The following is a 13,854-nucleotide window of genomic DNA, read 5'->3' on the forward strand; positions in this document are numbered from 1 at the left end:
CCACCAGCTAGTGCGTATGCTATGACACTCTCTAGCCCATGTGCACTGTAACACCACCCCGTGAATATGTCATGCCACACTTTCCTTCGCAGGGGTTATATTGCCCCATCTAACGTGCCTTCCTCGATGCCTATGTTATAACGCACAGCGCAATGCCATACATATTAGAATCTGGGATCCATATCTTTGTCACAGTGCATATGCAACGTTACACTCCCCAGCACATATTTTATATTACAACTTTAGAGACTATTTAGGTTACACAACACTGACCTGTGCATATTAAACTCCAAGGCGCATATCGCATAGCACGCGCTAGTGCCTGTGCTATCTCGCACTCTAGAAATGAATCTGTCATTGCGCACAATGTATTGCATATTATATTACACGTCCCGGTTCATCTTATATCACACTTTTTGGTGCATAGTTTATAGCATATACTATATCTAGTTTTCATTTTTAATCGTGCTCTCAGGACTATGTTCTATATAACACTGCGTCCACCTACCCTTTTTACGGGCATTACATTTTGCAATGGGGGTGGAGGGTCAGGGGTTGTTTCTGCCAAGTGAGCCCGGAGTCACAGTCACACACGTCCTCTTCTTTCTGAATAAAAGTGAGATTATGCTGCATACTTGTTCATATTTTAACCCCTTCGATGCTCATGACGGAACGGTTCCGTCATGAGCATCGGTTGAGCTGTGCTCATGACGGAACCGTTCCGTCATGGCCCCGCCCGCGCTCGAACCCTTCAGCACCGCGGGGGAATCCGCGCAGCGCTGAAGGGGTTAAGTAGTTCGCACAGACACACATTTTAAAAACAATAAAGTTCCTAATACCCACCTTCTCTGAACAGTTAGCTTTCTGCCCCATCCACCTCCTCCCTATCCTCTGTTGTCTGAATCCATGGACTAGCCTCCTCCCTCCTGCCATGCATGGTCTGATGTGCTGCCGCTGCGCTCCATTTAGCATGATGTACCAGTCCACTCCTCCTGCCCTCCATTGCCCAATTCTATGGCCCATCATTGACCTCCTGCTTAGCCCCTGTGCTTAGCTTGCTGCCCCTATTCTCCTTCCCCCTGCTCTCCGATGTCTTTGTGCATGCCCCTGCTCCATCCTTTTTGCCCACCATGTTCCATGGACCTGCGAATCCTATCTACTCTGAGTGTTCTGTTGAGCTGCCACTCCCCTCCCACCTGCCTAGCATTGTCAGATGACTGTAACCTGTCCGTGCCACCTCCACCCTGCCTGTCCACATGCCATGCCCTATCCCCTTTCTCCTGCCCTCCATGGTCCATTTTACTGCCACACCCTTCTGCCCTCCCTGGTCTGTTGTGCTGCAACTGCTCCTCCTGCCTGCCCCGCGCGGTCTGTTGTGAGGCCCCTTCCCCTTAACGCTCTTGTCTGTGCCCAGGTCCTGACCCTCCCTTCTATCCTCCATGGTCCTTTGTGCATGCCCCTGCACCCTCCTTCTTGCCCATCATAGCCATTGTGCTGCCACTAACCCTCCCGCTTGCCATGCATGGTCTTCTGTGCTGCCATGGCCCCTCCCACCTTCCCTGTGCGGTCAGCTAGCTGCCCCTGACCCCCTCCCACCTTCCCTCCATCGTCTGTGTGTATGCCATCATAGTCTCACTGTTGCTCTCTATGGTGTGTCTTGTTTCTAGTGCCCATCCTGCCTGACCTCCATGGTCATCTTGCTGCTCCTGCCCTGCCCCCTTGCCCCCAGCCCTCTGTTTCCATGTGCAGACCCCTATTCCCTCCCTCCTGGCTTGTCTGTTCCATTGTAATGCCCCTGATCCGTCCTTCCTGCCCTTTATGGTCTGTTATGCTGCAGCTTTCTCTCCTGTCTGTCCATTATGGTCAGCTAGCTATCCATGTGCATGGTCATGTCCCCTTCCTATTGCTTTCTATGGATTGTTGTGCTGCACTCCCGTCCCGCATGCCCTGTGTCGTGTATTGTGCTGCTGCAAACCCTGATGCCTGCCCTGTAGGGTCAGTTTGGTGCACCTCTCCATGTCCCTCCTGTCCTCTGTTATCCGAGTCCATGTCCCTACCCCAATTCTTCCTGCCTACCATGATCCAATGTACCATACTTGCGAACATTTTGAACTTGGTAAGAGGGAGATTTTGAAAAAAAACTGGGGTATTGATTTTCCCCTTTGAGTTACATTGAAAAAGAGGAGATTGTAGACAGGAGACAGATCAAATAAAGCCCATTTGAGCTTAAAAACATTGGACGTTTCCTGGCTGAAACGGGTCTGTTGGCATGTATGGTTGTACTACCACTGCCTCTTCCTTCTGCCCACAATGGTCTATTATATTGCCACAGCCTCTCTTGCCACTCCTGTATTGTTGGTTTGTTGCCCCTGCCCCCCTTTCCACTGCCCTCCATAGTCTGTTGTGCTGCCACTGCCCTTCCTGCCTGCCCAGTGTGGTCAAATTGTTGCCTCTGCACTCTCCTACCTGCCTTCAATTGTCAGAGTCCGTGCCCCTGGCCTCTGCCTCTCAACAGTATCCCAATGAACAACTAGATTGCTAACATTCTATATTTATTACAAAAGTGTGGAACGCCTGACGGCATCTTGATGTAATCAAAACTGTAATACCTAGAGCATTTCCTTTAGAAATTACATATATGAGAGGGTCTTATTTGCATCAAAATTATGGTTAGTGCTCTAAAAAACTAAAATGAGGACGAATTTTCAAATAGCGACAAACAACTTTTAAATTATTTGTAATCTTTATGTTTTTTTATCCAGTTGATTAAATGTTGCACCTTGGCGAGAGGATGTGGTGTTACTTCCAGAGCTGCAGACTTTGCAACTGGGGAACCAGGTTGGAGTTTCTGCTTCAGCTCAACATTCTGTGATTGTGGTCAAATCACTTAATCTCCCCATGTCTACAACCAAAATGAATTTGATCTTGCATCAAAGCTCTTTGCGATTGCAAACGGTGCAATTTGCAAAAATCGTCCGTTTGCGATCGCAAAATTAGCTTTTGTGATGCATCAAGGGTCAAGGCCCTCGCAATTTGAGAATTCGCAATTAATTGCGAGTTCTCAAATTGCGATTGCATTTAAGGAATCACATTTTGCGATTCCTTAAATGCAATGCAAGAACCACTGAAGTAGCCATTTCGCTACTAGGGGGCGCAAATTACAATGAAGTTGAACTTCATGGTAATTTGCAAAAACTTTGAAAAATGCACTAAAGTGCATTTTTCAAAGTTGTAGGTTACATACACAGATGTCTTTGGGACATGTGTGTGCGCAACATTTGTGGACAGATCAATTTCAGGGGTGCAACAGGGTGTCCTTTTGACACCCTTGCACCCTTGAAATTGCATGAGCAATTAGCGAGTACCAATTGGTACTCGCAAATTGCGCTTGCAATTTTCCATTCATTCCTATGGGCCTACAGGCCCATAGGGATGAATAGGAGGCTATTCCTTATTTGCGACTCGCTATTTGCGAGTCGCAAATAAGGAACGTGTAGGAATCGCTATTATTATAGCGATTCCTACATGAAAAGGATTTTGCAAGTCCTTAATTGTGAATCCTTAATATTTGCAATTAAGGACTCGCAAAATACTAGCATGATGCATGTGCCCGTTAATCTCCCCATGTCTACAACCAAAATGAATTTGATCTTGTGTGATGTAACCAATGCTCATGTAAAGCACTCCAATACCTGACAAGTCTGCACTATATAAAACTGCAAATACACAAAAAATAAGTGTTTTGCACATTTCTGTCATTGGGCTACATGTGGGCTACATCTGGGTGATATTTGTGCTGCATCTGGGCTCTTTTGTCTCTGGTGGCCATCTTGGGAGATTTATTTGTTATGAAGTTTCCTAATTTCCTCATTTACTGCAGTCTCCTCAGTAGGAAATGCTTTAAGTTTTTTACTTTGATTCCATCAAGAAGGTATTCAGATATGTCACACATTTGCCATAAATTCTGAATGTTAGCACTCTAGTTGCTCATTAGATCACTGTAGTAAGGCTACTGCTCACCACGGAAGTCTGCTGCTGGTATTAAAAGTACATGTTTCAGTCTGCATATCAGAATGTTTTAATGAAATAGAAGAGGATTTGAGAAGTCAAAATGTGCCCTAATTTTTCTTTCTGCAGCACTAATCATAATTTCTATAGCAAAATGAACCCCCTCATTTTGTTCCTTTGTAAATTAAATGTTGTAAGTGTTACCACTTTATTCCAATCAAGATGGCTTCAGGTGTGCCATACTTTTGTCATAAGTAAGACTGTTAGCGCTCTAGTTGTTCGTTAGAACACTCTGGGACATTCTGTCATTGGGCTACACTTGGGCTACATCTGGGTGATATTTGTGCTACATTTGGGCTCTTTTGTCTCTGGTGGCCATTTTGTGAGACTTATTTGTTAGGAAGTTTGCTAATTTCCTCATTTACTACAGTCTCCTCAGTAGGAAATACTTTCAGTTTTTTACTTTGATTCCATCAAGAAGGCATTCAGATGTGTCACACATTTGCCATAAATTCAGAATGTTAGCACTCTAGTTGCGTATTAGATCACTGTAGTAAAGCTACTGCTCACCAGGGAAGTCTGCTGCTGGTATTGAAAGTGCATGTTTCAGTCTGCATGTCAGAATGTTTAATGAAATAGAAGAGGATTTGAGAAGTCACTCAAAATGTGCCCTAATTTTTCTTTCTGCAGCACTAATCATACTTTCTATGGCAAAATGAACCCCTTCATTTTGTTCCTTTTTAAATTAAATGTTTTAAGAGTTACCACTTTATTCCAATCAAGATGGCTTCAGGTGTGCAATACGTTTGTCATAAGTAGGACTGTTAGCGCTCTAGTTGTTCTTTAGAACACTCTGGGAAGATGCAGTAGAACACAAAGGAATCAACTGACAGTCTCTGACCTTGTTGGATGTACATTTTTTACTGAGAATGTCAGACTTCATTCTCACATGACTGAGAAAGATAATGTGAATTTACAGAGAATATGCTCTCAGTTTAGCTTATAGATCACCTTCCAAACCTCTGTGGGAAAAGCATGAGAAAATAGTTTTCTCTTAAACATGATTCATGATATCACAGCAGAAGGCTTTTTCACATGGTAAAATCACCTTAGAACACACCACAATTCCTAAAATGAGTATGGTACCATCAACAAAAGATTTATAATGTAACTAAAGTCTTAAAACCTTCTATTAACTGCAATGCTTTTTAATGAGGTGCTATCATGTATATTGGTCCCAAGATGGCTGCCAACACTTCTTGGATGAAGTACTGACAGCCAATCAGATCTCACGATGAGATGTGTGATTAGGCTCCGCCCAGATATATCTATCTTTTTAACTCTAATTTTCTCAGGAACTACTGAACGGATTTACCCCATTTAAGCAAAAGGCACGGGTCTGAACTGAGGAATACCTCTTTGCCAAATTTGGTGTGATTCCATTCAGCAGTTCGGGCTGTAGCTGCGTCAACAGGTCCTAAGGGAAAATGCATGGGGAAAACGCGTTTTGGGACCCCCCTTTTTCCTTGGCCCCTGCTTGACGAATCGCCGTGAAATTTTTAGGATAGGAGCGGACCGGAGCTGGCCAAAAGGTTGGGAAATTTTGCAAGGATTCATCAATCGGCGCCAACGTTATTCCAAATAGAATGTTGCGGATTTCCTATGGAAAATAGGTCCTAACTATAACTACCTACTGGCGACTGCCAGTAGGTTATATATATATATATATGTATATATATATATATATATATATATATATATATCTCCAAATTAACCTTGACGAGAAAGGCGCCCTTCCAGGCGGGTCGGGGTTTCTTGGCGTCCTCACCGCCTCAACATTCCATACGTGAACCATGCCGCAGTTCCAGCATTCAGAAGCCCACCATTCAGAAAAGTAAGTATCAAAATTGCTTTTATTTTCATGGACAGCAGTCAAAGAATGCAGCAGAACGTGTTTCAAGCGTAAGACGCTCTTAATCATATGCAGTCCAGAGGCTCAGCTGCTCCCAACTTAAATGAGCTGCGGAAGTAGACAGCGAAGGGGGACACCACACGCACCATTGGTTTTAAAGTAACCTGTGTCAGTGTTATTTGTTTTTTCAAAGTACACACACTTTGACAACCAGAGTTCATTTAGTAGTTGAACTCCCAGATGTATTGCATCATGCAATAATTTTTTGAGAAAAGTTCCAACTTTCCAACTCCATTGTCCGTAAGATCTGTAATCAGACTACATTACCCATAATACTTTGTAATAGAGTTCACAGTACGAAGTGGCTTTCCCCTCAATTCCAGCATTTTCAATGTCAATATCATGGATGTTGAGGGAAAGGGTATTTATCTTTACTTATATGGAAATAGTTTCCATGTCTTGCTTACTGGTAGGAAATAGTTCCTTTGGTGACAACAATCCTTCCTCCGTTCGTTCCATGGACGCTCAGCCACGTAGCAGGAAACATCCAGTGAGTATCTCACTTCTCTGCTGTCCTTAATATTGCCTTTTGTTTTTCCGAAGTGCGGAGGTCACCCTCCACAAACCCTGGCTGCCACAAAATGTTTCATAGATTCACGGCCAGCAGGCCTCCCATAGAATCAGTGGCGGGGCCTCCCGTTTCAGTGGTGGCACTGCAAAAACCATCCATCCTGGTTCATCGTAGGTGCAGCAGGCGGGCGCCTTTTACTGACATATCCAAGTGAACCTTGACGAGAGAGGCGCCCTTCCAGGCGGGTCGGGTCTTCTTGGTAAAACGCAACTCTGTGGCGCTTACTGGAGGTACCTGGTGGGCTAGTTGGCCCCCAGGGTCCCTCAGGATTGAAGGGGAATTAATTTCCCAACTTAAAACACGCCCACAGGGCGTGTTTGCACACTTGTCACATCAGGCCCCGCCGTCTAACTTCACCACTGTGCAAATGCGCCACGTGGCGCGTTTTAAATTGGGGGATTAAGTCCCCTTCAATCCTGAGGGTCCCTGGGGTCCAACTAGCCCAACAGGTACCACCTGTAAGCGCCACAGAGTTGCGTTACAGAGAGGAGTAAAAAGGGGCATGGCCACGGACCACCTCTCTGCAACGCAGCCCTGTGGTGCTAACTGGAGGTACCTGGTGGGCTTGTTGGCCCCAGGGACCCTCAGGATTGAAGAGGAATGAATACCCCAACTTAAAATGTGCCGCACTTGTTACATCAGGCCCGCCCCTTCCCAGCTCGAGCTCCCCCAGGGCTCCCACCCTGCCATAGCAAACAGCAGTGTCCTGGGAGTGGGCACCCCGGGACACTGCAGGAGCCGGCCCTGGGGGGTGGTGGTCCCCAGGGCCATCAAGGTCTCCAGGAGGGGTTCCGCTCAGCCTCCTTCCCTACTATTTAAAGAACCAGGGAGGTGGTGGTCCCCGGGGCTCGGGTGGGTTGGGTGCCCTCGTGAATATTTAAGAAATGCCCCGCGGGTGACGGTCCTCGGGGCTTGGGGTGCCTTGGAAGCCCCCCAAACATTAAAAAACAAGCCCCAGGGGTGGCGGTCCCCAGGGTTGCGGGAGGGCCGCATGCCCTCCTGCATATTATTAACATAGCCCTGGAGAGGTGGCGGTTCCTGGGGCTGTGGGGGCCCTCGTGGGCCTCCGCAATTTTTTAATTATGAATTGGACAATGCCTCCGGGTCCTGGCCCACCGGGGGGCCTCATTTAAATGAAATGCAGGAGCCCGCACTTCATTTCTTTTAATAATTTTGTCAGGATTCGCAACCCCAGCATGAATTCCGCCGAAATTATTTTTAAAAATGCTTTTTTGGGCCTTAGGAGCCCTTGTGGGACCCCCTGAGCAGGCCTAGGGGGTCAGGGTGTTTCTACCCTGCCCCCTTTTCTTGTTTTTCATCTTTGTTTCACTGTTTTCTTGTGACTCGGTTCTACCGAGTCACAAGATGGCTGCCAACACTTCCTCGTTTTGAGTGTTGGCAGCCAATCCTTGTGAAGCTCATGGTCGGGAGGGTTCACAAACCCACCACGCCCATAGATATCGAAACTTTTATTTTTTACACTTCTCAGCAACTACTGAGCGGATTTACACCATTTTAAAACGGTGTGCCGTCATTTCATATGCTGAATGAATATTGAGTCTTGTATAGATGGTTGCTGCTTCCATCAACGGCACTGGCATTGTGAGGCCAGTGGTTTGGAAGAAAAAAAACTATATATATGTATATACATACCAATAACATAAAATCTATTAAAAAAGATTCTATTATAAATTATAATATTAGACTATTTAAAAATCTCTTTAAACTTAAATTTCCCATTCCAGTTAGTGCAACAGTAGAAAAAGTGTTGAATAGGGGAGTGGTAAAAATTACTATTCCCACTCCAGTGAGTGCAACAGTAGGGAAAGTGTTGGATAGCGGAGAAAAGAATTTACTATTCCCTCTTCAGTCAGGGCAACAATAGGGAAAGTGTTGGATAGTGGAGGGGGAAAAATTACTATTCCCACTCCAGTGAGTGCAACAGTAGGGAAAGTGTTTTATAGCGGAGGGGTCAAATTTACTATTGTCACACCCGTCAATTCAAAATTAAAAACAAACAAAATAAATATATATTTTTTTAAAGTGAATACAAAATATATAAATATGTTAAAAATAAAAATATGTTTAATATTAAAAATTATAAAAATTAAAACATATAGGTGCCGATTCCGATCCTGTAAAACCCGGGAACGAATGGTCGTACGGAGCGTATTCTCTGTACGACTCGTACCCGGGAAATCCACCTTACAAACCAGCAAGTACGATTCGTACAGAAATACCATTTCCGTACGAATCGCAAAAAACACTGGACGGCTAGAAAATACCTACTATTCTGATCCTGGACAGCGCGTACGCCTACGTCACTCCGCACGGCTTATGTTTTACGGCAGCCAAAAACTCCCGGGAAATTGAGAACGACGCCAATAAGGAGCCCCGGTACGGGACGGACAGCCATGGACCCCATCCTACGTGTCATCTCGGCCCTCCTAGCCTACGACCTGGTGCACCGAAACTGCCGCGCACGCCGCAGAAGGTCAGAACAACACCCAGGGGCAAAAATAACCCCTACCCAATTTAAAAGCTACTATATTCTGTACATACATTACCTCCAGGGTCTGGTCACTTCGGGGGGCGTGTCCAACAATCCCTGCGTCCTGCAACAACGGAAGTGGATGTGGACGCGTACCCCTACGTCACCACTAGATTATTGATACGCACCGTACCCACACATCCATAGCGTGGGTACGGTCCGTAGCACTATTGTAGTGGTGACGTAGGAGTACACGTGGTACGGGCCGTACACACGGTCTCAGATACAATGCCCACAATTGTGAGTCACGTGCCCAAATACCCTGCAGAACAAGTACCAGATGTGTGCTAGGCCTGGATTACACACATTCATAGTGCAGAAAAGGGAGGATTTCCACATGAAGGCATTTCAACATACTCAATACACAAGTACAGTGACTAGCACGGATGGCACAGACGATGCAGCCGGAGACATTGCTGAGCAGGCATGGCCATAGTTGAAGGGATCCGTCACCAACAAAGGAAATGTAGACACAGGTCAGCACAACAATTGGGCAACTCTTTGCAGAGAAGATGTCAGGTGCCACAGAGGAAGGAACACTCCTTGGGACAATGTCTCAAAATCATCATAACACACACTACAAATGATACTTGGCAGAGACCTTCTGATGGCACGCACATACCATGGTCAACCTCATCACCATCAGACTCAAACATTTCTCAGAACAATAACACATTACCACAACCCCAACTCCTGGAGCCTCAGCACCAACATCAATACCTGAAATGCAATAGTGTTCAAAGGAAAATTAAAATGCTTCATTCAGCATTAAACAAAAGGAAGTAATAAGACTATATACAAAGGCCAATGGCCAGTCCATCATATAAGTCCTTGGGGGGGACACTGGGGCACATATCTCCCCTAGCTTGCCTGCACACTGGAAGCCCCGGGATCGTCGACCGGGGGGGGGCATCATGTGGGGAAGGACCAGGCACCGCATGGACAGGAGGGGGAAGGGTAGGTGGGGTGGGTGCAGGGGTGGACGTGTCCACCACAGGGGTTGGGGCAGCGCTAAAGGTGGTGGTGAGCTCGGCGCTGCACACTTCTGCAAGGGCGGACAGAGTAAGCCCTGCCCCGGAACAAACCCCAGGGACAACGGAGGGGCGGGCGCAGGGATGGGTTTCAGCGCTCCTGTGGGAGGGGGAGGACATGGGGGTGGACTCAACTCCCCTGCCCGGGGACTTCCTTGACCGCTTGCGGGGTGGTGACACAGTGGGGGCAGGGAAACCAAGGGGATTGCTGGTGGAGGGACTGGGTTGTGAGGCATGCGTACTCAGACTGTGGCTGCATGTATGGCTTTGTGCCCCAGACCCAGTGGGTGTGCCTATCTCCCCCTGAGTGTGCGTGTCAGGATGTGTGCGCTTGCCTTTTCTTGGTGGCGTGTTGGATGTGTCTGGTGGGGTGCGTGCGTCGAAAGGTCTGTTTGTGCATGGGACAGGTATGGGAGAGGGAATTGTGGATGGGGCTGGGGTAGGGGGGGGACAAAGCGCTGCAGGAGAGACACTGCTACCGTCAGTGAAGAGTCCATGGACTGCAGAAACCGGCGTTGCTCAGACATCGCTGATGACATGCCCTCCATGAACGACACCATCTGTGTCAGCAGTCTGGTGTGGCCATGGAGGACATTCAGTATCGGTGTCTGGCCAACCTGCAACTGCCGCTGTATGTCCACAGACTCAGCACTGAGGGCAGCAGGGGTGACAGGGGCAGGGGGTGCGGTGCCTGGACCGAAGGAGACATGGTGGTGGTCAACACGGACAGAAGGGACTGGAGCAACTGGGAGGGCAGTGATGGGAATGGAGGAGGCGGGACCAGATGTTGGGCTGCTGCAAGGTGTAGTGGCAGCCTCCGCCCCCTCGATGAGGTCAGCCTTGGACCCGTCTGCGTCATAGTTGGTGTCGCCACCAGACAGGTCCTCTGACTGACTTCCCTCGCCCTCCGTGCCACTAGCTCCCAATGACCCGCCAGCACTGGTGCCACTGGTGTGGGCCCCTCCTCAAGGTCGGTGCTGGTGTCTCCCTCGGTTACCGTTGATGATGCTGTGGACAAGGTGAACATACAGAAAAACGTCAGTCACCGGTATACATCTGACACATGAGTACCAAAACAATAGGTCACAGTGCATATCAGGCAATGCTCAATGAGTAACAGCTAGATTACTCCGCACATATGTAAGCCCTGTACTCCCCAGTTGGTAGACCCACCATGCCACTTGGACACAAGGAAAAATAGGACACACCATCCCAAAACTAGACTGAGAAATATACTGAGCTAATGATTGGGAACAGGTGAGCACAGCAATACAATGAAGTCATGCCACCTCTTGTTTACCCTGAAAGAAACACAAGTGGTGCACCCAAGGCAAACTAACACACCTCAATACTAAAGGTGTCCCCACACTCAGAGCCTTGTAAGTAATTTCAAACAGTAACCCCAAAAACTTTAGTCCCTTGGGAATAGCAATACTTCACACAATCGACATGTCAAGAATGTGGGAATGTTCCATTTTGTGAACAGAACACACATGTGCCTGTATAAAAGATGTCTCCAAAGGAGGTGCACGCCAAACTACATTTACCCAGTCATTGAAGAAGCTGGCAGCCTTATCCACAGGACCCACTGTCCAAAAGAAATGGTGTTGCAGAAAGAACATATGCATGGGCCCACAGAGGTCCTGATGACTTGACACTCGTAAGTTGGTATCACCAACACCCAAGCACTTACCCAAATTCCACAACACTCTGGGAACACGTATATGTATAATCTGCTAAACAGTCTGATGAGAACAGTGGCTTCTTTTAAAAAGTGCCAGCGTGTTCCATGAAACTGTCAAGGTGGTTTGTTGTGCACTTCCTTGGGAGACATCTGTCATGCATGCACATTATTGTTCTTCACACAAAAACATCAAACTAAAGCTATGAGAACTGGAAGACATGTTGACAAATGTAGTGAGTGCCAAGGTACTAGACTCTTTTGACTAACAACTTTAATTATGCCAGTTGTCACATGGCCATCCGTTCCCTGATGACACAGTTGGCAACACATCTGACCCACTGCCTGTCATGTGGAGTGGCACACATGTCCAAACACAGGACAATGCAAAAGCTGCGGGGCCTGCAATTGGGTCGTAAACAGGCACACCTGCACTGAGCAGACACCCTCATGGCAAGCCAGAATGTCCACACCGATGTCAGCACACAAAGACAAAACTACGTAGCATCTGGACCACAAACTGGTGCAAAAAATGTATGACCAGGGATCATGTATTTAAACTATTGACACATGCTGCAATGCACAAACATGACTGGGTCACTGCACGTTGAGTCTCTGTCAAAACAATTATTGCACACAGGTCAGAGCTGGCAAGGACACATAAGGTTTGGCCATGTAGGCCTCGCCCGCACAAACCCCCCATACCTGAGACAATGTGATTGAGACAGATCAAGAACTGAGACCTCTTAATCAGTGTTTTCTAAACTTTGCTCAAAATTTCCCAAGATTTACTCAACATCACCTTGTGAGGCTGCCAACACATATATTTGACAGACAACCATCAACAGATAGTTGTGAATAGCCACACAGGAACTGCCCAGTGTGAGTATGCACAAGCCAAATGGGGTCTCCTTGTCCAGTGAACACATGTAGCACACTTCGGATAAATAATAATAAGGCCAGGGAAGAATGCCACAAAGGCAAACCAATGCTGAACACACAGAGAATGGGCACAGTGTTAGATGACACACCTGATTACGAGGCAAGGGTGTCTCAGGGGACTGTAGTGGGCAGACTGCTCCTTGTTCCTGGAATGATCTGACTGTAACATGAGCAACCGTCCTACCACCATGCATATTTACCACTCATGCACATCATGTCTGAGGCCACAACATCGGTCATGCATGCTGCAAGTGTGTTCACTGGAAACCTCACACTCCTATGATGAGACTCATCATCATTGCAAACCAATATGGACCCCCAACTGAGTGAAGAGGACAGGGCACAGGCAAGATACCAACACATGTCACAGACCACCCTCACACATGATGCATAAAGCAATGTGCACTTGGATTAATTGGCAGCCCAGATGACCATGTGCAATAGTGATTACACACAGACCAGGGGACACATGTCAAGGTGGGTAAGGGAGGAATAAGAGCACCGTTTGACTTTGGGGAACAGAATATGCACTGCACATATGAACCCTGGCAGTGCATCCAGGCGACAGAGCACTTCGAAAGGCTGGTGACACACAACACAACAAACACACATGTACCTACCCCCTCCTTGCTGCTGTATCTCCTGGAACCGCCTATCCAGGTCAGGGAAGACCACCGCCAGGACACGCTGCATGTGGGGGGTCATACGTCGGAGCCCGCCATGTTTCCATGGAGGTGATAGTCTCAGCTGGACCCGGGCGATCCGCTGGGTCCAGCACCGGATGTCCTGCCAGCATTTCCGGACTTGGGCCAGGCGCCGGCTGCAATCCCCTGCCGCCCTCACAGCCCTGCCGATTCTCTTCCAGATGACCCCCTTCTCGTAGGCAGTTACCTGTGAGGATGACAAAGTGAGACAACATCACTACACATGCTCCATGTGACAGAGACACACATTTGAACATCTTTGACATGTTGGACAGGGCATTGGATGCTGCCAATGAATTTATTAATTCTCATATGTCCATTGGCCTCTGTGGAATCCCCAATGCACTACCTGCCATTGAAAGTACACAGGTGGCAGGAGGGGTGCCACACACTC

This window comes from Triturus cristatus, chromosome 8 (genome assembly GCF_964204655.1).
Source record: "Triturus cristatus chromosome 8, aTriCri1.1, whole genome shotgun sequence".
In the NCBI taxonomy this organism is placed as follows: Eukaryota; Metazoa; Chordata; class Amphibia; order Caudata; family Salamandridae; genus Triturus; species Triturus cristatus.